Source organism: Dendrobates tinctorius, unplaced genomic scaffold, assembly GCF_039654945.1.
Source record: "Dendrobates tinctorius isolate UK_male_01 unplaced genomic scaffold, ASM3965494v1 ptg000196l, whole genome shotgun sequence".
NCBI classification, from domain to species: Eukaryota; Metazoa; Chordata; class Amphibia; order Anura; family Dendrobatidae; genus Dendrobates; species Dendrobates tinctorius.
Genome location: NW_027361863.1, coordinates 19,428,905 through 19,455,814, shown reverse-complemented (window position 1 = coordinate 19,455,814; position 26,910 = coordinate 19,428,905).

Here is a 26,910-nt window from a genome sequence, read left to right as displayed (position 1 = left end):
TCCCCCGCTGCCGCCCCGCTTCTACCCGTGGCCGCGGCTAGTTCAGTGCAGTCGGCGGCCACCACTGTCCCGCTCCAGTCCGCGGCAAGTGCCGGGCCGTTGCTCGCCGCGGGTCATCCGTTGCAGTCGCTGGCTGCGCAGGTGGCCTGCCAGCCGCCACCCCGCATCGCCGCTGCTTGCCCCTATCCGGGGCCTGCGGCCGGTCTGTCCAAGGACTCCTCCAGGGCCTGTTGTGCCCCTGCTTCACCGGAGCATTGGAACGCGCAAAGACGACAAAAGATCTTCAGCGGCTGGGCCCAGCGGCTGCTACGCCAAAGAACCATCGTCCAGGACGCCGAGGGACGACAGGACGGTTAAGCGACACTATATAGCTACGGACCCGTAGTCGGCCATACCGCGGCCCTATAGTGACCGGCTTTGCCGGACGTAGTCGTGTTCTTATACTTCCATGTTTGTTTGTATTGAGTCCCTGTGAGGACAAACCCTGTTATTTGTTCTGTTGCTTAGACTACCCCTGCGGATGGTTACCTATAAACCTACAAGAGTTATTACCAAAAACACAAAACCGTCTTGCGTCTCGTCACTGCATCCTGCGTACCTGCTAGTACCACAGGGGTAGGACCTGTTGACATTACACTATGCGACCTGTTGGTGACTGGACTGCGGGACCCGTTATTAAAGCAGGCATTACGGGAGCAGATTAGAATGAATCCACAAATAGACTTTTCCGAGGTGGGAAGTCAAGCACGCGCTCGAGAACAGGAGCAGGGAATGGCGCTCCCCGTGGGGAAAGTCCGGAGTGTGGAGGCTTCACTGAACGCAGTTGCGGAGCCTCAATGGGTAGAGGAAATGAAGCAGGAGTTGAAAAACATCCAGGGCGAGTTGGCTGAAGTGAAAAGAAGGACTGAGTCTGGGACTGGACGGCGAGGGAGATACCCACCCCGGCGGCCATTAAACTAGAGGGCTCCGGGCTGGGGGTACGCTGCTCGGAGCCAGAAACCACGATTAGGGGTGGTGGAAGTCCCGAAGATTTGGTTGCAAAGTGTCCGGTGGTATGGGCAGAAGTTGAGGGCCATGCCGTCCGGTGCCTGGTGGATACGGGGTCATAAGTAACAACTATGCCTGCAACTTATTTCTGACAGAATTTCCCCGAGGCAGCGAGACCCCAGTGGGGGCCCATGATCACACTGGTAGTCACCTATCAACTACCGGTCCCTGTTGCTGGGGTGGTGTGGGTACAGGTTACGCTGTGCGGTAAATTCCTCGGCCGCAGAGGAGTGGTTCTGACCTACGGAGAAACTGATAAACAGCACCCAGTCATTCTGGGCATGAACATACTGCGGGAGTTCGGCAACCTACTCCTCAATGATCCCACGCATGAGACCTTGAAACAGTGGGATTCCCGCACGGCCCAAGGACAGGTATTCCAGCAGTTGGTGTGGGAAGCACGAATCCTCCAGGACTGCCAGGAGGGCGTGGCCCTGGGCAAAGTCATCGCACCAGCGGCTCCCCTGCTTGTACTGCCCCCTGGACAGACAGTGATGGCCATGCCCATCCGAGCCCCGATACCATTAGAAGGCGTGGAGATGCAGGTGGAGCCATTCTACTCGGAGCGCTTACCCCCTGGCATACTGGTGGCTCGCTCCCTGACCACAGTGCAGAAGGGGACTGTCCTGGTGCGTTGCGTCAACCTTGAAGACCAAGACATCACCCTGAAGCCCCGGACAGAATTGGCCAAGCTAGTAAGGCATTTTGAAGAAGTTCTACCGGCCCGTGCAGTTCAATTGGGAGTGCAACCCGAGGACCCCTGGGCAGTAACTGTCCGTACTCTACAGGCTACCGAAATTGCAGCTCAGGAAAAGGGTCGAATCATCCTGGAACAGATGCGGGCCGAACTCTCCGGACTAACTGCAGCCCAGCTCTCTCAAATAAAAACACTGCTCGGACAGTACCATGAGGTATTTGCTAGGCATGAGGAAGATTTTGGATGTACCACCGCCATCACCCATAGAATTCCCACAGCAGGAGCAGCCCCCATCTGTGAACGATATTGACAGATTTCTCCACAACTCTACCAAGAGGTGAAAACTTTGCTGGCCCAAATGCTACAAAAGGGAGTGATTTGAGAATATTGTGTTGGTCAGCAAAAAGGATGGCACCCTACGATTCTGCGTGGACTATCGAAAGCTGAATGCTTGTACTATCAAAGACTCGTACCCACTACCCCGAATAGAAGAATCCTTGTCCGCCTTAGGGAAGGCGACGTACTTTTCTACTTTGGACCTGGCCAGTGGGTACTGGCAGGTACCCATGTCAGAAGAAGACAGGACAAAGACGGCGTTCATACTTCCTATGGGGCTATTTGAGTTTAATCGAATGCCGTTCGGACTGGCCAACATCCCGGGGACCTTTCAGCGGTTGATGGAGCGGTGTCTGGGAGATCTCAATTTTGAGACCACGTTGATATACCTAGATGATATCATCATCATCTTTGTTGCCACTTTTGAGGACCACCTGAAGAGGTTGGGGCAGGTACTCGGACGGCTGCAAAAGAACGGGTTGAAGGTAAAACCCCAAAAATGCCATCTATTTCACACTCATATCGAATATCTGGGTCATGTCGTCTCAGTGGAGGGCGTAAGGCCGTCCCGGGAAAAGGTTGCTGTCATTCAGGGATGGCCTACCCCTGAGACGATAACAGACGTGCGGGCCTTTCTGGGGTTGGCAGGATACTACCATCGTTTCGTAAAGAATTTGCATGCCAGGCTCGAGCCCTGCACGATCTGCTGAAGGGGGCTCCCGCTGGGGCAAATGGACGAAAAATCCAGTGGCGACAACCTTAAGAAGAGGCCTTCCAAGACCTTAAGGCTGCGCTTTGAGATGCTCCGGTGTTAGCTTATGCGGATTCTCGCAATCGTTCATCCTGCACACTGACAGGAGTCTTCACGGGCTGGGCGCTGTGTTGTCACAAGCTCAAGACGACCGGGAGAGAGAGATCGCGTATGGAAGCCGCTCACTCCATGATTCTGAGCGCAACCCTGACAATTACAGCTCCTTTAACCTTGAGCTCCTCGCAGTAGTGTGGGTCATGACGGAGCGGTTCGCAGAGTACCTGGCAGGCTCCGAGGTAGTCGTGCGGACCGACAATAACCCGCTGGCCCATTTGGAAAACGCCAAACTTTTATCTATAAAAGAGGGGCCGAGAATGTTCACGCTGATGCTCTCTCCAGGATTCGACATACAACCCCAGGGAGGGGTTGAGACGACGAACTAGAAGGGGAAGAGATACCGTTTGCTCTCACCGCTGCCGTGCTTACAGCTACCACCCAGGAAGTACCTCCCATGAAGACCCTAAGGGGCATGCTGCAACAATCCCGGGATAAGTGGATCCAACAGCAGCAAGAAGACGAAGAAATTGGGCTTCTACGGAAATGGGTAACCGCTGGCAAATTGCCCACTGACTCCCAAAGACAGACTTTTACTCAGGACATGTTGCTGATGTTACGAAAATGGGAGAGACTGGTTATCCGAAAGGGACTATTGTATCGTAAAATGACATCACGAACAACATCTATGACGACTTGGCAGGTAGTTACGCCTGGAGCCCAACTTAACGAACTGGCTCGAGAAGCCCACGAAAAAGGGGCTCATTTCGGAGCTCAAAAGACCTTGCAATGGTTGCAACAGAAAATTTACCATCCACGCTTGCATGCTGTTGTGGACGAGACTTGCCGGACCTGTCGCCTATGCGAATTAGCTAAACCGCCCGCACAGCGAGCCCAAGTACAAACAATCGTGACCTCAGTGCCCCTCAAGATTCTGACGGTGGATTACCAGACCATTGGTCCCTCATTCCAGGGGTATGAACACTGCCTCGTCATGGTAGACCATTTCACTAAGTTCGCTGTGGTCACCCCCACTCGAGACCAGACCGCTGACTCTGCCGCCTCTGCAATTTGTAGAAACTTTATACAAGTATACGGCTGCCCTCAACGGATACATTCCGATCAAGGAGCATGTTTTTTGGGAAAAATAATGGAGGAACTACACCATCTCTACAGTATTGACAAATCCCGGACCACGCCATACCATCCGCAGGGAAACGGGGCCTGTGAGCAATTTAAGCGGACATTAATCCAAATGTTGCGCACGCTGGAGAGTGACAAGAAGGCCCGTTGGCCCGAATATGTCCCTGAACTAGTGTGGGTCTATAACAACCGAGTACATCGAGTTACCGGCTATACCCCTTATTCCCTGTTGGTTGGACGCGAGGGCCAGGGCATCACGGAGGTAGAGTTGGTCCCAGAGGAACCTCAGCTCTGAACTGGGGTATCATCATGGGTCAGAAATCACCGGCACAGGCTGCAAACTCTTCATCGAATCGTACATACCAAACTTCAAGACTTAGAACACCCAGGAAAGAGTTCATCTCTGCTTCCCGGCCTCCAAAGCGGAGACCGAGTACTCGTACTAGACCAACATCCCCAGAACAAATTAGAGCCACGCTTGGAAGAGGGTCCTTATCGGGTCCTACGCCATGTAAACCCTGAAGGACCTGTGTACGAAATTCAACCCGAGAAAGATGAAACGCTGCCTACCCGCGTAGTGCATCGGAATATGCTACGCCCCTGTATTTCCACTGATCCGAATCAACCTGAACCTGCTCCTCAGGTCTCTGAACCATTGCCCGTGTTCTGGGACTCGGACGAAGAAGAAGACTTCCCCACAATAACCAGGGGCTCTCTACTCAATGACAATCCAACTGACACAATTAGCCCGCCTGAACCAGCTAGCCCACCACCGGCCAACACCCCAGAAGACTCCACCCTCGTTGTACTAAGACGCTCCGAGCGGTCGACAGCCGGCAAACCCCCCGAACGATACGAACAGGACCAGTTCATATGGCAACGAAAACTGACACCTCCGCAGATCAGCCCAAGTATACTGAGGCCCTCGCCCAAGGACTGGCGAGCTTACAGGATGGGAGAATGTAGGGAGGAGGACCCCCACAGAGTGTCCGGGCAGGAACCAAGGGGACCACCATCTGAGTTCCTAAGGAAACAGTACCTGGGGAACAGAGGAGGAGAGTGGACTGTTGAGAGTGACAGGACAGCAGGGGAAGGGGCGAGTATAAAAGGGGCAGGGAGCATGCAGAGGAGTCAGTTGGTGATATGTCAGACACGGAGCAGGAGATGGAGGTGGCGTGAGAGAGCGGGAAGGACACTGACAGTTCAGAGAAGAGACCAGCTGCAGAGGGTAGATACGCAGTGGCCCTCAGGAAAGAGGCGCCGAGCTTACTGACAGGCGACTGTCTCTTCACCCCGATCCCGGGTAACGATCTGCCCCTGTCATCCTCGGCCGTTACCGCTGAACTCGAGCCCTCTGCGGTCTGTCCGCTCCCTCTCCCGGCTGCTGCCATTCCCCTTCAGCCCGCGGTTGCGGCCTGCCCGCTGTCAACCGTGGACGCTGCTGGTTCACGTCAGCCCGTGGTGGCGGCCTGTCTATCACCGCACACAGCCGCCTTCACCCCGCTGCAGTCGGCAGTTGGGGCCTGCTCCTCATCAACAGAGACACTCTGCACACAGCCCCAGGCGCTTCCACAGAAGCGCCGAGGGACGTCAGGACGGATAAGTGACATTATAGAGTATAAGGACCCGTAGACGGCCAAACCGTGGCCCCATAGTAACTGGCCTCGGCCGGGTTAGTCATGTTCTTTTCAAATAGTGTTTGGTTGTACTGAGTCCCTGTGAGGACAACTGTTGTTACCCCTTTTTTTGGTTGATCAGTATAGCCCTAGCGGCTTTAAATTATAAAAAGTTTGCTTTTCAAAATTCAACCAGTCTTGCGTCTCGTCACTGCATCCTGCGAACCTGCTGTTACCTACAAAGGCATGGTACAGCTCATGATCCAAAGCATACCACATCATCTGTAAAACACGGCGGAGGCAGTGTTATGGCTTGGGCATGCATGGCTGCCAGTGGCACTGGGTCACTAGTGTTTATTGATGATGTGACACAGGACAGAATTAGGCGAATGAATTCTGAGGTATTCAGAACCATACTGTGTGCTCAGATCCAGCCAAATGCAGCCAAACGGATTGGTCGTCGTTTCTTACTACAGATGGACAATGACCCAAAACATAAAGCCAAAGCAATGCAGGAGTTTATTAAAGCAAAGAAGTGGAATATTATTCAATGGCCAAGTCAGTCACCTGATCTCAACCCAATTGAGCATGCATTTCACTTGTTAAAGACTAAACTTCAGCCAGAAAGTCCCACAAACAAACAGCAACTGAAAACCACCGCAGTGAAGGCCTGGCAGAGCATCAAAAAGGAGGAAACACAGCGTCTTGTGATGTCCATGAGTTCAAGACTTCAGGCAGTCATTGCCAACAAAGGATTTTCAACCAAGTACTAGAAATTAACATTTTATTTACAATTATTTAATCTGTCCAATTACTTTTGGTCCCTTTAAAAACAGGGTGGCACATGTTAAGGAGCTGAAACTCCTAAACCCTTCATCCAATTTTAATGTGGATACCCTCAAATGAAAGCTGAAAGTCTGAACTTCAACTGCATCTGAATTGTTTTGTTTAAAATTCAATGTGGTAATGTCTAGAAACAAAATTAGAAAAATGTTGTCTCTGTCCAGATATATATGGACCTAACTGTAAGTACAGTCTATATGGCAGTAATGCAGTATATAAGTACAGTCTATATGGCAGTTATGCGGTATATAAGTACAGTCTATATGGCAGTAATGTTGTATATAAGTGGGTCGCCCTCCCAGGGCTGTGGGGTACTCGGTACCGGGCCGGATGAGCCTCAATGGGAGATGTCACGGCAGCTGGGACCCAGCCCGTGACCCTGGGCGCCCATTGTTTAAGGGGAAATGTTCATTGTGCTTATGATGATTAGAATGAATGAGTCGTGACGCCACATGTGGTGTTTGGCAATAAAGATGTTAAGCCGACGCTGCAGACAGATCCTCTGGGACAGATGGTGTGATGCAGCAATGATGTTATTGCCCTCCACAGGCAGGGCTGTAGTCCCAGGGCAGAGTAGGTGAAGTGACACTTAGATGGTGTAGTGTCGGGCGCAGGGGATGTAGCAGTGCCGGGAAGGTTGACGCAGGAATTAGTGAAGGATACCAGGGCATGTAGTTCCAAAGCTTTACAAACAGTCTGTTGTGGCACAAGAGCCCGCATCTGTGCCGTGTCCTCCAGGTCAGGAGCTCAGCCAACTTCCACGCAAGATGAAGTACTCCTTTCCAACACTCTGCCAACATGTGCCTTTTCTGAATGTCTCCCTCTTAGCGCCTTTAGTGAAGTACTCACAGTACTGAGTTACACTGGAGTTCCTCCCGTCAGATGTTCCTATGAACTCTACTTGTACGGCAGACAGCTGTAGCCTGCTTCAGGGACTCCTTGCTACCAAGTCCCGGCTCACTATCGTAGCTGTTGTGCCCTCAAGTCTTGTGTGGGAATAAACTGGTGACAACTTCAATTCCTCCAGTGACTGTCGCAGGACCATTAGTATCACAACAACCTTGGGGACCGGACCCCGGCCTTGCTCTTAGAACTTGGTAAGGGTTCTCCTCTAACCCTAATCCTTAGATCTCTTCTTCTCCTCACGTTCTGTACTAATCCTTTCCTTCTTATGGAAAGTCAGGCTTTCTATCCAAGTTCCTTTCCTGTGCCAGCGGACCCAGATCACTGAGGTCGGCTGCAGCACTCCCTTCATCCATCTCACTCTGGGGATCTCCTCTCACAGACTTACCTCGTCAGACTCCTGTGACAAACTGACCCAATCCTAAACTTTTCCCGCTCTTTTGATGCAAAACTAAACTCCACTCGCCTCCCAGCACGCTTCGTGTTCCAAGCAGGGAGCCACCAAAGCGTGCTTTGCTACACTACTATGTTGTGTGGGATGCAGGTGTTGGAGCGTGGTCAGGCGTCTCCACCTTACCTGGATGGTGGGGTACCATACCTCAGTAGGAGGTGCAGTACCTCTGTGGCGACTGAACCCTCAGGGGCGCCACATGCCCCCCGTTAAACACAGCACATCCGCGGGCTGTAAAAGAAGCAAAGATGGACAAATACAGGAACATACAAAAAAATTTTTTAATGCTAAATAAACAGTTCTTATCTAAACTTCCCAATGTGGGAGGCACTGATTCTTGAACGTTACAAACATTTTAACTAACTATCTATATCTTACTACAGTTCCTAATTCAAAAGTGCTATTGGCAGTAACTCACTACCACTTTAAGTACTATAACACATATCTTCATCATCTCTCCTTTCACATTTTCTACTTTCTATTATTAACCTTAAGTGACAACCGCTGATGCCTGGTTCGTCACCTGCATTTTTCAAATCTTTATCTTTTATTCAAGTCCTTCATCTCTTTATTAAAACATTCCTAAAAGTTATTGCTATTAACTAGATTCTATATAAAAGCTGTTCTCTAACTATTAATACTTTCATAAGGCACATTACAAAATACTTCACATCAAAACTTCAATAATTCTTGTAAGTGCTGGACACTGCTCCCAGCCGGGATCTCTTGCAGTGTCCTTTTGGTGAGAGTCATGCTCCAAGTGAGGTAGTCCTTATTCCAAAAAGGGCTATGTAAAACCAAGAAAGGGCACCTAAAGAGGTGCAACTATATACATTACAGTTCTGGATCATTCAGTGTCCATGATCTCCACAGTTCAGTAAGAAAAACGCTGCTAATAAAACTGGGCAACAAAACTGGAATCAACAGGGAAACATCATGATAACAAAAATAGAAAAAACAGGCACAATGGTGCAAATACCCTCCTGGGTAACAGAGTTAGTTTTTGGTATGCTCTTTAATGTTGGTGGTCCCCTCCTGGGGTGCTGAAAGCTGATGACTTGGGCTGCTTACAGGGGAGAACTTGTGAACATCCTCTTCACACTCCTCTGCTGAAATCAGAAGATGTCGAATGGGACGCGCTTGCTCCAGCCTTACTCTTTTCAGCAGGGACTTCTTCCATTTCCCCATCGCAGTCAGCTTAGTGCTTTTTAATTGAGAGCACAGCTCATCTAATTGTCCCATGTGGAGTTCAAGCATGCCGGCCTCAGTACCCGAAAACTCAAGGGGCAACCCGTTGGGAAGGGTGGTAGTCATACCTGGAGCCTCCCGGCAGTGTACGACGTTCACCGGCGCTGCCGGACCCAAGGTCGGGGACGATGGTGGGGCAGATGGCAGCTCCGGATCCGCAGGGGTCTCCGGCGGGACCTGTGCAGCCGCATCAGGTCCAGGTTGGGGCTCAGCTTCCTCCCCTCCGGCTCCCAGGTCTTCAGAGAGCTCCTCCCGACAGGCCATGCTCTGTGGTGATGGCAGCGTGTAGGTGGACACAGGCACTGCCTGCTAGAAGTCTTGTGCAGTGGCGGCAGGTACCGTGGGTGAAGGTACTGGTGTGACAGCAGCAATAGCGGGTACCAATGATGAGGGTACCGGGCATGGAGGTACCGATAGTTTAGGCCCCTCCAGGGCGCGCTGCAAGTTCAAAGTCCAGAGCACCTCCTGTTTCAGCCGTAGACGGTGTGTCAGCTGGGCAATCTCAGCCTCCAGCTGCTGGCGGTCCATTGTGGAAGTCGGATTGGAGCCTTCAGCCAATGCGCCGGGGAGGTTCAGCTCAACCTCCTTAGGCTCTTCGGGCCTCCCTCCTTCTTGCATCATGGCGTTCTCTCCTTCTTCTTCCTGTCTGGACTCTTTTCCCGCCACCGGCCCTCGCCCCTCCTTCTGAGGGCGGTGCCTTCTTCCTACTCCTCCATACCAGGCCAGTATACGAACACCTCGGGGGGTGGGCCATGTTGCAGTTGCATAGAAGTTCAGACAGGGGAGGCCCAGGACAGTTCACGGTCTTTTCTTAGGACCACCCATATTGTCACGCCCTTCTACGCGACGGCGGCCATTTTTAGAGTCCATTTTACAGTCTATTAATTTGGTTATTCTGCACATTCTCAGCAATGTTTAAGTCCAATAAATTCAGGCACACAGAACCCGGTGGCACCGGGCTTCGTCATCCTGTTCCTGACGCCAAGTTGGGTCGCCCTCCCAGGACTGTGGGGTACTCGGTACCGGGCCCGATAGCCTCAATGGAGATGTCACGGAAGGTGGGACCCGACCTGTGGCCCTGGGTGCCCATTTTTTAAGGGGAAATGTTCAGTGTGCTTATGATGATTAGAATGAAAGAGTCGTGACGCCACCTGTGGTGTTCAGCAATGAAGATGTTAAGCCGACGCTGCAGATAGATCCTCTGGGACAGATGGTGTGGTGCAGCTATGATGTTATAGCCCTCCACAGGCAGGGCTGTAGTCCCAGGGCAGAGTAGGTGAAGTGTCAATTAGATATTGTAGTGTCGGGCGCAGGGGATGTAGCAGTGCCGGGCAGGTTGACTCAGGAATAAATGGAGGACACCAGGGCATGTAGTTCCAAAGCTTTACTCACAGTCTGTTGTAGTACAAGAGCCCGCATCCGTGCCATGTCCTCTGGGTCAGGAGCTCAGCCAACTTCCAGGCAAGATGAAGTACTCCTTTCCAACTCTCCGCCAACATATGTGCCTTTTCTGAACATCTCCCTCTTAGCGCCTTTAGTGAAGTACTCACAGTATTGAGTTACACTGGAGTTCCTCCTGTCAGATGTTCCTATGAACTCTACTTGTATGGCAGACAGCTGTAGCCTCCTTCGGGGACTCCAGGAATAAAGTGGTGACAACTTCTATTCCTACGGTGTCTGTCGCAGGACCATTAGTATCCAAACAACCTCGGGGACCAGACCCCGGCCTTGCGCTTAGAACTTGGTAAGGATTCTCCTCTAACCCTAATCCTTAGTTCTCTTCTTCTCCTCACATTCCGTACTAATCCTTTCCTTCTTATGGAGAGTCAGGCTTTCCATCCAAGTTCCTTTCCTGTGCCAGCGGACCCAGATCACTGAAGTCGGCTGCGGCACTCCCTTCATCCATCCCACTCCGGGGATCTCCTCTCACAGACTGACCTCGTCAGACTCCTGTGACAAACTGACCCAATCCTAAACTCTTCTCGCTCTTTTGATGCAAAACTAAACTACACCTGCCTCCCAGCATGTTTCGTGTTCCAAGCAGGGAGTCACCAAAGGGTGCTTTGCTACACTACTATGTTGTATGGGATGCAGGTGTTGGAGCATGGTCAGGCGTCGCCACCTTACCTGTTTGGTGGGGTACCACACCTCAGGAGGAGGTGCAGTACCTCTGTGGTGACTGAACCCTCAGGGGCGCCACATAAGTATAGTCTATATGGCAGTAATGCGGCATATAAGTGCAGCCTATATGGCAGTAATGCGGTATATCAGTATAGTCTATATGGCAGTAATGCGGTACATAAGTACAGTCTATATGGCAGTAATGTTGTATATAAGTACAGTCTATATGGCAGTAATGCGGTAAATAAGTACAGTCTACATGGCAGTAATGCGGTATATCAGTATAGTCTATATGGCAGTAATGCGGTACATAAGTACAGTCTATATGGCAGTAATGTTGTATATAAGTACAGTCTATATGGCAGTATTGCAGAATATAAGTATAGTCTATATGGCAGTAATATTGTATATAAGTACAGTCTATATGGCAGTATATAAGTACAGTCTATATGGCAGTAATGCGGTATATAAGTACAGTCTATATGGCAGTATATAAGTACAGTCTATATGGCAGTAATGCGGTATATAAGTACAGTCTATATGGCAGTAATGCGGTATATAAGTATAGTCTATATGGCAGTAATGCGGTATATAAGTACAGTCTATATGGCAGTAATGCAGTATATAAGTACAGCCTATATGGCAGTAATGCGGTATATAAGTATAGTCTATATGGCAGTAATGCGGTATATAAGTACAGTCTATATGGCAGTAATGCGGTACATAAGTACAGTCTATATGGCAGTAATGTTGTATATAAGTACAGTCTATATGGCAGTATTGCAGTATATAAGTACAGTCTATATGGCAGTAATGCGGTATATAAGTACAGTCTATATGGCAGTAATGCGGTATATAAGTACAGTCTATATGATAGTAATGCGGTATATAAGTACAGTCTATGTGGCAGTAATGCGGTATATAAGTACAGTCTATATGATAGTAATGCGGTATATAAGTACAGTCTATATGGCAGTAATGCGGTATATAAGTACAGTCTATATGACAGTAATGCAGTATATAAGTACAGTCTATATGGCAGTAATGCGGTATGTAAGTACAGTCTATATGGCAGTAATGCGGTATATAAGTACAGTCTATATGGCAGTAATGCGGTATATAAGTACAGTCTATATGGCAGTAATGCGGTATATAAGTACAGTCTATATGGCAGTAATGCGGTATATAAGTACAGTCTATATGGCAGTAATGCGGTATATAAGTACAGTCTATGTGGCAGTAATGCGGTATATAAGTATAGTCTATATGACAGTAATGTTGTATATAAGTACAGTCTATATGGCAGTAATGTTGTATATAAGTACAGTCTATATGGCAGTAATGCGGTATATAAGTACAGTCTACATGGCAGTAATGCGATATATAAGTACAGTCTATATGGCAGTAATGCAGTATATAAGTACAGTCTATATGGCAGTAATGCAGTATATAAGTACAGTCTATATGGCAGTAATGTTGTATATAAGTACAGTATATATGGCAGTAATGGGGTATATAAGTACAGTCTACATGGCAGTAATGCGGTATATAAGTACAGTCTATATGGCAGTAATGCAGTATATAAGTACAGTCTATATGGCAGTAATGCGGTATATAAGTACAGTATATATGGCAGTAATGCGGTATATAAGTACAGTCTATATGGCAGTAATGCAGTATATAAGTACAGTCTATATGGCAGTAATGCAGTATATAAGTACAGTCTATATGATAGTAATGCGGTATATAAGTACAGTCTATATGACAGTAATGCGGTATATAAGTACAGTCTATATGGCAGTAATGCGGTATATAAGTACAGTCTATATGGCAGTAATGCGGTATATAAGTACAGTCTATGTGGCAGTAATGCAGTATATAAGTACAGTCTATATGGCAGTAATGCGGTATATAAGTACAGTCTATATGGCAGTAATGCGGTATATAAGTACAGTCTACATGGCAGTAATGCGGTATATAAGTACAGTCTATATGGCAGTAATGCAGTATATAAGTACAGTCTATATGGCAGTAATGCAGTATATAAGTACAGTCTATATGGCAGTAATGTTGTATATAAGTACAGTATATATGGCAGTAATGGGGTATATAAGTACAGTCTACATGGCAGTAATGGGGTATATAAGTACAGTCTATATGGCAGTAATGCAGTATATAAGTACAGTCTATATGGCAGTAATGCGGTATATAAGTACAGTATATATGGCAGTAATGCGGTATATAAGTACAGTCTATATGGCAGTAATGCAGTATATAAGTACAGTCTATATGGCAGTAATGCAGTATATAAGTACAGTCTATATGATAGTAATGCGGTATATAAGTACAGTCTATATGACAGTAATGCGGTATATAAGTACAGTCTATATGGCAGTAATGCGGTATATAAGTACAGTCTATATGGCAGTAATGTTGTATATAAGTACAGTCTATATGGCAGTAATGCGGTATATAAGTACAGTCTATATGGCAGTAATGCGGTATATAAGTATAGTCTATATGGCAGTAATGCGGTATATAAGTACAGTCTATATGGCAGTAATGTTGTATATAAGTACAGTCTATATGGCAGTAATGCGGTATATAAGTACAGTCTATATGGCAGTAATGCGGTATATAAGTACAGTCTATATGGCAGTAATGCGGTATATAAGTACAGTCTATATGGCAGTAATGCGGTAAATAAGTACAGTCTATATGGCAGTAATGCGGTAAATAAGTACAGTCTATATGGCAGTAATGCGGTATATAAGTACAGTCTATATGGCAGTAATGCGGTATATAAGTACAGTCTATATGGCAGTAATGCGGTATATAAGTACAGTCTATATGATAGTAATGCGGTATATAAGTACAGTCTATATGACAGTAATGCGGTATATAAGTACAGTCTATATGGCAGTAATGCGGTATATAAGTACAGTCTATATGGCAGTAATGCGGTATATAAGTACAGTCTATGTGGCAGTAATGCAGTATATAAGTACAGTCTATATGGCAGTAATGCGGTATATAAGTACAGTCTATATGGCAGTAATGCGGTATATAAGTACAGTCTACATGGCAGTAATGCGGTATATAAGTACAGTCTATATGGCAGTAATGCAGTATATAAGTACAGTCTATATGGCAGTAATGCAGTATATAAGTACAGTCTATATGGCAGTAATGTTGTATATAAGTACAGTATATATGGCAGTAATGGGGTATATAAGTACAGTCTACATGGCAGTAATGGGGTATATAAGTACAGTCTATATGGCAGTAATGCAGTATATAAGTACAGTCTATATGGCAGTAATGCGGTATATAAGTACAGTATATATGGCAGTAATGCGGTATATAAGTACAGTCTATATGGCAGTAATGCAGTATATAAGTACAGTCTATATGGCAGTAATGCAGTATATAAGTACAGTCTATATGATAGTAATGCGGTATATAAGTACAGTCTATATGACAGTAATGCGGTATATAAGTACAGTCTATATGGCAGTAATGCGGTATATAAGTACAGTCTATATGGCAGTAATGTTGTATATAAGTACAGTCTATATGGCAGTAATGCGGTATATAAGTACAGTCTATATGGCAGTAATGCGGTATATAAGTATAGTCTATATGGCAGTAATGCGGTATATAAGTACAGTCTATATGGCAGTAATGTTGTATATAAGTACAGTCTATATGGCAGTAATGCGGTATATAAGTACAGTCTATATGGCAGTAATGCGGTATATAAGTACAGTCTATATGGCAGTAATGCGGTATATAAGTACAGTCTATATGGCAGTAATGCGGTAAATAAGTACAGTCTATATGGCAGTAATGCGGTAAATAAGTACAGTCTATATGGCAGTAATGCGGTATATAAGTACAGTCTATATGGCAGTAATGCGGTATATAAGTACAGTCTATATGGCAGTAATGCGGTATATAAGTACAGTCTATGTGGCAGTAATGCGGTATATAAGTACAGTCTATGTGGCAGTAATGCGGTATATAAGTATAGTCTATATGGCAGTAATGTTGTATATAAGTACTGTCTATATGGCAGTAATGTGGTATTTAAGTTGTGAGGGGTTGACACACTTAGCTGCTTCCTCAGGTTGACACAGGAACCGTTCAGGTAGAGAATCACCTGCTGGTTTATTGGGGATGACATAAACTTTGGCAAGGTTCAGCAAAATCAACAGAGCCTTGCTGGCATAATGGTAAAACAAACATAAACACAGTCCTTATGAGTCCATACCCTGCAGTGTTCACCTGCAGTTATCCCGCACAGTCCTGAGCTCCTTCGGGAGCTACGTGGGAATCCTGCTCTCCCAATACAGACACACACTGATTCTCATGGCCAGGTATTTAACACCCCATGTGATGAACCCAGGACCCTGACATCACACAGGTCCTGTTAGGAATCTGGAGGTGGAGATATGGTGGACCCCTGTCCACCCACTCAATGAAGATCCACTAAAACTAGCCCATTACATAGGTTCCTATTATCCCTTTCAGCACTTAGCATGCTGGAGGCAAAAAAGACTCTGGCTTTACATCATTGACCCCTGTAGGCGCAGTGATACATATCTCCCTCCCCTCATACACTGCCAGTGACTCTGTCACATATTTACCTCCTCTGCCCAAAGCAGTAGTGGGTTTTGGCACCTTCAGACGGGGAATATGGGATAGAGCATTCCCATTGCCATGTAGCTTCCCTGGCCTAAGCTCTATGTGGAAACTAGTCTTGAAGGGCTATGAACGACCTAGTCACCCTGGCATTCTTGCCCTTCTTCTCTCTCAACTACCTCAGAGGGGCATGGTCTGACACTAACTTAAACCTGCAGATGAGCAGGTTGTACTTCAGAGTGTCTATAGACCACTTTACAGCCAAACTGTCAGGGAAGGGTTGCAAGTGAACTCACCAGTACAATCTCCCGGAAGACGGGTTCACAAGACAGCCTCAGGCTCCTAGGAACGCGGGGTGAGCAGGACTGAAGAGAGATAGGACCTGAAGCTGGGGGCATGGCCTAAGCTCCGGAGAGCTAGGAGCTGAAGGAAAACTCTTAGAAAGGTAACTACGGGATAAAGTTACCCAGGGGCATAGACAGGGATGCAAGCCAGATGAGGCCGGGGTCAGAGCATGAGATAGCACGACAGTACCAAAGGAGTAGACAGAACGGATAGTCGGGGCCAGGCAGAGGTCAATACCAAACAGATAGAGAAGGTACAGAAACAGAATCCAACAAGCAGTATCTAGAAATCAGACCGACTCAAAAAACCAAAGTATCAGGCAAACCAGCACATGGCACAAAACACACTCAGAAGTCACACTCACCCAAGGGCGAAAGTATCACTGACAAGGGAAATTCCCAAATAGAGGCCATAAAAAGTTCACCCAGGGTCAGAGTTAGGCTACAGGAATTAACTCTAGAATAACCGAGCCAGACAAACCATGACACCAACACTCCTTCTCCACTATGGCGTAATTCTTCTCGCAAGAAGAGAGTTTCCGGCTCAGATATAGGATGGGATGCTCTTCTCCATTTATCTCTTGAGGCAGCACGGCTCCTAAGGCCTGTTTCACACATCTGTTTTTGGTCATCAGTCAAAATCCGCCAATTGTATCCATTTTTTTCCCCCATTGATTTGCATTAGTGGCGGATTTTGACTGATGGTCGTCCATTGGGTCCGCTATTTGACGGATCCGTGAGAATTTTAGCGGCTCCCGGGCAGACCAGACGGACATTGCAACTTTTTTTTTGGTTGACGGTCCGCTATTTTTAACTGCGCATGCCCGAAAGATGAAAGCCGGGAGCATTGACCCTGAAATGCTGTCCCGAGAGCCGCTAAAATTCTCTCTCTCTCTCTCTCTCTCTCTCTCTCCCTCTCCCTTCGCCGGATCCGTCTAAACAACGGTCCGGTGCCACATGTTGCTCTCAATCCGCCTACGGATCCGCTTTCCGCCATTTTCGCGGATTACAACTGATCTGTAAAATGGATGTGTGAAACAGGCCTAACCCGACGTCTGAAGCATTGGTCTGGATCACAAATTCTTTGCTACAGTCAAGTGCGACCAGAACCGGATGCTTGCACAGAGATCGTTTGAGATCTTGAAATGCCATCTCTGTGTCACGAGTCCATATTAACATTGTCGACTTGGTACCCACCAGGAGATCCATTATCGGTGTGGCAATCATAGTGACGATCGGGGTAAAAGCCTGGTAATAGCCCACAATCACAAGAAATGCCCTCACTTGCTTCTTGGAGAGTGGTTGTGGCCACTTGTAAATCACCTCTATTTTGTTCAACTGGGGCTTGATTTCACCTCTCCCGACGATGTAACCCAAGTACTTGGCCTCTTCCTTCCCTATGGCACACTTCTTGGGATTTATGGTGAATCCCGCTTTTCTCAATGCATCAAAGATCGCCTATATCTTTGGCAGGTGTGAACTTCAGTCAGGGCTAAAGATGACAATGTCATCCAAGTAGGCTGCAGCATATTTCTTGTGTGGAGCCAGAATTCGATCCATCGCCCTCTGGAAGGTAGCACGGGCTCTCTGCAGTCCGAAGGATATTCCGGTGTACTGAAAACACCCATCTGGCATCTAGAAAGCCGTCTTCTCCTTAGCGCTTTGGGATATGGAGATCTGCCAGTACCCATTTGTCAGGATGAGGGTTGTAATGTACCTCACAGGCCCCATTTTCTCAATGAGTTCATCTTTGTGGGGCATCGAGTATGTATCGAAACACCTCATTGCGCCTGCGGTAGTCATTACAAAACCGCCACTCGCCATTGGGTACAAGCACAATAGGACTTGACCTGCCACTTCTTGATTCCTCTATAACACCGAGGTCCAGCATTCTCTTCATCTCCTTGGAGATAATCTCCTGGCATGCATCAGGGATTCTGTAGGGTTTGAGGCTCTGTTAGGGCATCGTGTGCGCCCTGGAAACTCCGAGAACAGGTCCCGTTTCTGCTGCAGCAGTTCTCGACATTGTCGTTTCTGGGCCGGTGGTAGCATCTCAGCAATCACGACCTCCTCAACCTTGGCTTCAGGATGGGTCCCCAGGCAAGGAGCTTCGAGCGGCTCACGGTCCCGCCAAGGTTTGAGTAATTTGACATTGTATACCTGGTACGGCTTCCTGCGACCAGGCTGGTGTACCTTGTAATTCAAGTCCTCGAGTTTTTCCACGATCTCATACAGGCCTTGCCACTTGGCCAAGAACTTGCTTTCCACCGTAGGGATAAGTACCAGTGCACAGTCCGCAGGATGGAATTGTCTTAGCCTTGCTGATCGGTTCTACACCCTTGCTTGGGCCTCGTGTGCCTGGAGAAGGTGTTCCTTTATGATAGGCATTACGTGTGGCATCCTTTCCTGCAGCTGGGTGATGTGCTCAGTGACACTCCGATGCAGCGTGACCTCAGCTTCCCAGGTTTCCTTGGCAATGTCTAGGAGCCTTTGTGGATGTCGGCTATATAGGAGCTCGAACGGCGAGAAGCTGGTGGAGGCCTGTGGGACTTCTCTGATGGAAAAAAGCATGAACTGGAGCAGATAGTCCCAATCTCAACCATCCTTTTCCACTACTCTCTTGAGCATGGCCTTCAAAGTCTTGTTAAGGCACTCCACCAGGCCATCGGTCTATGGATGGTAAGCGGAGATTCGCAGCTGGGCAATCTGGAGGACTCTACAAAACTATGTAAAGCAGTCAATACAAGAGAAGATAGTATTCTGCTACAGATGGATCTGGATAAGTTGGGAACTTGGGTCGAAAGGTGGCAGATGCAGTTTAACAATGATAAATGTAAGGTTATTCATATGGGAAGAAGGAATCAATATCACCATTACACACTGAACGGTAAACCACTGGGTAAATCTGTCACGGAGAAGGACTTGGGGATCCTAGTTAATGATAAACTTACCTGGAGCAGCCAGTGCCAGGCAGCGGCTGCCAAGGCAAACAGGATCATGGGGTGCATTAAAAGAGGTCTGGATACACATGATGAAAGCATTATACTGCCTCTGTACTAGAGTTGAGCGAAACGGGTCGAAAAAATTCAAAAGTCGCCGACTTTTGGCAAAGTCGGGTTTCATGAAACGAAACCCGACCCTAGGATGAGGTCGGCCACGAGGTCGGCGACTTACGCGCCAAAGTCGCGTTTCAAAAGTTTGTTTTGTGCTCTTTTTCAGCCAATCAGGATCCACGGACACTGTGGGCAACGTGATGACATAGGCACGGGTCACCACCATCTTTCAGAAGGGCATGCAAGTGATTGGCTTGCTTTGGTGGGCGTCACAGGGGGTATAAAAGGGCGTGCACGCCGACCGCCATCTTACTTCTGCCGATCTTAGCATAGGGAGAGGTTGCTGCTGATTCTGTAGGGAGAGCGTTAGGCAGGGAAGAAGACAAAAAAACTGTTTCTGCTGCTAGCGATTTGGCCTGCACAACACACCAGTCACTGTGTGTGCAGTGCAAGGGGAGGCTATATAGTGGTGTATCAGTGGTGTTGGTTGTTGGGCTGCCTTCTAAGGCTTCCTGACAGGCTGGCATTGCTGTTTACCCACTGCTCCGCAAACTGCTTTTTTAAAAGCAATGCAATCTCCCTTATCCTCTAGTCACTTTGGTCACAGCTGCGCCATCGAGCCTGTCACATAGCGCTCAGATATTCATTGGGCCTCAAACTGCTTTTTTAAAAGCAATCCCAATTTTTTTTTTTTGTCCTGCTGAGAAGAAAAAAAAACTGCTTCTGCTGCTGATAGCAATTTGGCCTGCACAACACACCAGTCACTGTGTGTGCAGTGCAAGGGGAGGCTATATTGTGGTGTATCAGTAGTGTTGGTTGTTGGGCTGCCTTTTAAGGCTTCCTGACAGGCTGGCATTGCTGTTTACCCACTGCTCCGCAAACTGCTTTTTTAAAAGCAATCCAATCTCCCTTATCCTCTAGTCACTTTGGTCACAGCTGTGCCATCGAGCCTGTCACATAGCGCTCAGATATTCATTGGGCCTCACACAATCCAAAAGTGTCCAGTGTCCAAAAGTGTGTGCAGAGATTCAAAATCTCCCTTATCCTCTAGTCACTTTGGTCACAGCTGTGCCATCGAGCCTGTCACATAGCGCTCAGATATTCATTGGGCCTCACACAATCCAAAAGTGTCCAGTGTCCAAAAGTGTGTGCATAGATTCAAAATCTCCCTTATCCTCTAGTCACTTTGGTCACAGCTGTGCCATCGAGCCTGTCACATAGCGCTCAGATATTCATTGGGCCTCACACAATTCAAAAGTGTCCAGTGTCCAAAAGTGTGTGCAGAGATTCAAAATCTCCCTTATCCTCTAGTCACTCTGGTCACAGCTGTGCCATCGAGCCTGTCACATAGCGCTCAGATATCAGTGGGCCTCACACAATCCAAAAGTGTCCAGTGTCCAAAAGTGTGTGCAGAGATTCAAAATCTCACTTATCCTCTAGTCACTTAGGTCACAGCTGTGCCATCGAGCCTGTCACATAGCTCTCAGATATCAGTGGGCCTCACACAATCCAAAAGTGTCCAGTGTCCAAAAGTGTGTGCAGAGATTCAAAATCTCCCTTATCCTCTAGTCACTTAGGTCACAGCTGTGCCATCGAGCCTGTCACATAGCGCTCAGATATTCATTGGGCCTCACACAATCCAAAAGTGTCCAGTGTCCAAAAGTGTGTGCAGAGATTCAAAATCTCCCTTATCCTCTAGTCACTTAGGTCACAGCTGTGCCATCGAGCCTGTCACATAGCGCTCAGATATTCATTGGGCCTCACACAATCCAAAAGTGTCCAGTGTCCAAAAGTGTGTGCAGAGATTCAAAATCTCACTTATCCTCTAGTCACTTAGGTCACAGCTGTGCCATCGAGCCTGTCACATAGCGCTCAGATATTCATTGGGCCTCACACAATCCAAAAGTGTCCAGTGTCCAAAAGTGTGTGCAGAGATTCAAAATCTCCCTTATCCTCTAGTCACTTAGGTCACAGCTGTGCCATCGAGCCTGTCACATAGTGCTCAGATATTCATTGGCCCTCACACAATCCAAAAGTGTCCAGTGTCCAAAAGTGTGTGCAGAGATTCAAAATCTCCCTTATCCTCTAGTCACTTAGGTCACAGCTGTGCCATCGAGCCTGTCACATAGCGCTCAGATATCAGTGGGCCTCACACAATCCAAAAGTGTCCAGTGTCCAAAAGTGTGTGCAGAGATTCAAAATCTCCCTTATCCTCTAGTCACTTAGGTCACAGCTGTGCCATCGAGCCTGTCACATAGCGCTCAGATATTCATTGGGCCTCACACAATCCAAAAGTGTCCAGTGTCCAAAAGTGTGTGCAGAGATTCAAAATCTCCCTTATCCTCTAGTCACTTAGGTCACAGCTGTGCCATCGAGCCTGTCACATAGCGCTCAGATATTCATTGGGCCTCACACAATCCAAAAGTGTCCAGTGTCCAAAAGTGTGTGCAGAAATTCAAAATCTCCCCTGTCCTATAGACACCTTGTACCTTGTTTTACATACTATATAGTTTGTTGGATTTTGTCTACATTTCTACTAAAAATGAGGAAGGCTGGTGGAAGAGGCCGTGGAATTGGGCGGGGGTTGGCAGCTGGTAATGATGGTGTTGGTGGTGGATCTGATGGTAGTGGCAAGAGCAAAATAGGACCGAATGCAGGAGGTGTTGAGCCTGCGTCATCGTCTGGCTACATAAGGCCTCGAACGCTTAGTTTTCTAGGAGTTGGCAAACCGCTTTTAAAGGCAGAGCATCAGGAAAAAGTTTTGTCTTACATTGCTGACTCAGCCTCCAGCTCTATCGCCTCCTCTTCTTCAGTTGTAAAAAGTAAAAGCACTGAGTCGTCATTGGAGGCTCATGTTCATGAACCACACCTTTCCTTGTGTCCTTCACCCCAACCAAGATTGAAGGATGACGCAGGCCATACTACTGATTACTCCATGGAGCTGTTTTCACATGCCATGCCTGGATTATCAAGTGAAATGGTGAATTACCCAGGCCAAGATGAATCTGACATGGAGTGCACTGATGCACAGCCGCTGATGGATGATTCTGCTGGTACATTCACTCAGAGCACTACATTGTCCTCGCAGTGTACAGAGCCAGATTCTGACCCTGATGAGACTCAGGTGCCCCTTCCCGCACACTATACCACCATACAAGGTGACACAGAGGAAGGTGCACATGACATAGAAGAGGAGGTGATGGATGACCCAGTTGTTGACCCAGATTGGCATCCATTGGGGGAAGAGGGTGCTGCTTCCAATAGCTCAGATGAGGAGCATCCACAGCAGACATCGACATCGCAACAGCTGTTATCTGGCAGGCCCGGAGCACTCCAAAGACAGGTTCCAAACATCAAAAGAGTTGCTGGACAGCTTGTCCAGAGGGTCAAAAGATCACAGCGTGCTAGGCCGCAAAATGTCTGCCAAAGTAGGAAGAGTGCAGTGTGGCACTTTTTTGAACAAAATCCTCATGATCAGGCCAAGGTTATCTGTAAGAAGTGCGCAAAGACCTTTAGCCGAGGAAAAAATCTGAAAAATTTGAATACCAGTTGCATGCTTAGACATTTAACCAGCATGCACTTGCAAGCGTGGACACAACACCAAACCTCAAGTGCCACATGTGCAACTGATCACAACGAAGGTAGTCAGCAACGCTACATTGTTTCCCCCACTGTAAGCCCACCGGTTAGCACAGCAGCAAATGTTGAGGTGTCGTTGCAAGGCCACAGCAGTCAGGGAATCCCACTGTTATATCAACGAAAGACTGATTCTAGGCCATCAGAAAGAACACCAACTCCATCACCATCATCAACCCTCTCTCAGTCCGCCCTGTCCACCGCTACTTCCACCATATGCAGCTCTCAAGTCCAGCTCACCCTCCCAGACACTATGAGTAGGTCAAGAAAGTACTCAGTCTCTCATCCGCGTACACTGGGTTTGAACGCCCACATTGCCAAACTAATCTCGTTTGAGATGATGCCCTTTCGGTTGGTGGAAAGCACAGCTTTCCGCGAACTCATGGCCTATGCAGTACCACGCTATGACCTACCCAGTCGCCACTTCTTCTCTCGCAAAGCCATCCCAGCCCTCCACCATCATGTGAAAGACCGCATTGTCCATGCACTCAAGCAGTCAGTGAGCGGAAAGGTGCACCTCACTACTGATGCATGGTCCAGTCGGCATGGCCAGGGCCGTTACGTGTCCATCACTGCACACTGGGTTAATGTGGTGGATGCAGGGTCCACAGGGGACAGCGGTGGTGGGACAGTGCTGCCTAGCCCACGGTATAGGAAACAGTTGGCTGTAGGCGTTCCACCCTCCTCCTCCTCCTCCAGAAGCGAAAGCTCGTCCACAGAGCGCAGTCGTACGAGCACTCCATCTGCAGCTGCCACTGTTGCACACGATGTGTCCCCCTATCGAGCAGCTAGTGGAAAGCGTCAGCAGGCTGTGTTGGTTGCAGATGATGTGTTTGGGCGACAGACATACCGCCGAGGTGCTGGCCGAGTACTTGAAGCGACAAACTGAGTTATGGCTGGGCAGTGTACATCTTGAGGCAGGCAAGGTAGTTAGTGATAACGGACGTAATTTTGTGGCAGCCATAGCCCTTTCAAAACTCAGCCACATACCTTGCTTGGCTCACACCTTGAACCTGGTGGTGCAGTCCTTCCTCAAAAATTATCCGGAGTTAACAGCCCTGCTCCAGAAGGTGCGAAGACTGTGCGCGCACATCCGCCAGTCGCCTGCACACTCCGTTCGTATGCAGAAGCTGCAGCGATTGCTCCACCTTCCCAACCACCGCCTCATTATCGACATTGCAACAAGGTGGAACTCCACCCTGCACATGGTGGAGCGGCTGTGCGAGCAGAGGCAGGCCATAATGCATTTGTGGGAGGATACACGGCCAGGCACTTTGAGAGCAGACATGGAGTTGACAGGTGTGCAGCGGTCGAAGCTGAAAGACCTCTGTAAAGTCCTTCAGTGTTTTGAGGAATGCACACGGCTGGTAAGCGCAGACGACGCCATCCTAAGCATGAGCATCCCACTTATGCGTCTGCTCATGCAAACTTTGACGCACCTTAAGGAGCAGGCGTCTGCAGCCAATGTTGATGAGGAGGAAGAGGAGGAGGGAATCCTTGATGACATTCAGCCATTGTCTGCTCAGGGACCTCTCCTGGACGAGGTGGAGGAAGAAGAGGAGGAGGAGGATGATGATGGGGCTGATTACTTATGGGAGGAGGATGCATCTCATGGGGCAAGTGAAAATGTTGGCGTGGCAAGGTCTGGTACAGGGTTTGTGCGTGACTGGAGGGATGTGGATTTGCCAGAAAGTGCTCCTCCAACCAGCACTCGCAGTGCATCATTGACACCGGGAACATTGGCCCACATGTCAGATTATGCCTTGCGGATCCTAAAAATGGACCCCCGCATTGCCAAAATGATGAACGATGACAACTACTGGTTGGCCAGCATCCTGGATCCACGCTATAAAGGCAAATTACAAAACATCATGCCACAGGAGAACCTTGACCTAATATTGGCTAATAAACAAGCAACTCTGGTAAATCGGTTGCTTGAGGCATTCCCAGCACACAGCAGCAGTGATGGTTCTCACACGAGCCGTACGGGCCGGGGGCAGCTTGGCAGAGGTGTTCGTGGTGCACACAGCAGAAGTGGCGTTGGAGACAGGGGTTTCATGACAATGTTGTGGACTGATTTTTCAAATACCGCTCACACAACTGGTAATACTGCATCGATGGAAAGTGACAGGAGACAGCAGTTGTCAACCATGGTTACAAACTACTTTTCCTCCCATATCGATGTTCTCCCACACAGGTTATTCCCCTTTGACTATTGGGCCGCTAAACTGGACACCTGGCCTGAATTGGCCCAATATGCCTTACAGGAGCTCGCTTGCCCAGCTGCAAGTGTGCTATCGGAAAGAGTCTTCAGTGCAGCTGGATCAATCCTGACAGAAAAAAGGACCCGTCTGTCAACCCAAAATGTGGATGATCTAACCTTCATTAAAATGAACCATGCATGGGTTTCCAAGGATTTTGTCCCACCTTCCCCTGATGACACATAGGGTGACAGAAAAATGGCTTGCTTTGGTCCACCTCTTCCTGGGACTTGACCTATTTCGCCTTTTGCATCAGCTGAATGTCCAACATCAACATATGCCACTTTCTAAAACTCCCTAACTGTGCTGCCTCCCCCCCCCATGGCCGGGGTCACCACCTAGCGCACGACACCGTGCGAGTGCCGTTGCCCTGGACAGGTGGGTAGGCCGACTCTTGGGCGCGGGCACTGGCACAGGGTCCCTCATAGTGCAATCAAGTGTCTCTGACGGTGTTGGTGCACACCCGCCGTCAGACACACCGCTGTACTATGAGGGGCCCAGTGCCAGTACCGACGCCCACGAGTGGGCCCCCCTTGCTTGGGCAGGGCCCCAGCATTTGCAATCTTTACCTCTCCCTGCTCCTCCGCTGTGTAATCTGGGCCGTCAAATCCATACTGTGCCTGACACCGTCTGAGCCTGCCTCCTGAGACATATATTTTGAATGTAAAAAACACAAATATCCTGAACTAAAAGTATTTTTTACTTTTAGTTCAGGATATTTGTGTTTTTTGCTTTCTGTTTTCTCTGGTTAATGGTCATGTGTTAAAATGCACTTACATTGTGCATACACATTAACTTACTTGTCTCAGTTCAGATTTGTTTTTTATATATTTTGAATGTGTACGCTATCCATACATGTTATCCGGGGATACGGTACCCTTTCTAACCTTTGTGCAATCACGTGCAATCCATACTGGGCCTAACACCGTCTGAGCCTGCCTCCTGAGACATATATTTTGAATGTGTACGCTATCCATACATGTTATCCGGGGATACGGTACCCTTTCTAACCTTTGTGCAATCACGTGCAATCCATACTGGGCCTAACACCGTCTGAGCCTGCCTCCTGAGACATATATTTTGAATGTGTACGCTATCCATACATGTTATCCGGGGATACGGTACCCTTTCTAACCTTTGTGCAATCACGTGCAATCCATACTGGGCCTAACACCGTCTGAGCCTGCCTCCTGAGACATATATTTTGAATGTGTACGCTATCCATACATGTTATCCGGGGATACGGTACCCTTTCTAACCTTTGTGCAATCACGTGCAATCCATACTGGGCCTAACACCGTCTGAGCCTGCCTCCTGAGACATATATTTTGAATGTGTACGCTATCCATACATGTTATCCGGGGATACGGTACCCTTTCTAACCTTTGTGCAATCACGTGCAATCCATACTGGGCCTAACACCGTCTGAGCCTGCCTCCTGAGACATATATTTTGAATGTGTACGCTATCCATACATGTTATCCGGGGATACGGTACCCTTTCTAACCTTTGTGCAATCACGTGCAATCCATACTGGGCCTAACACCGTCTGAGCCTGCCTCCTGAGACATATATTTTGAATGTGTACGCTATCCATACATGTTATCCGGTGATACGGTACCCTTTCTAACCTTTGTGCAATCACGTGCAATCCATACTGGGCCTAACACCGTCTGAGCCTGCCTCCTGAGACATATATTTTGAATGTGTACGCTATCCATACATGTTATCCGGGGATACGGTACCCTTTCTAACCTTTGTG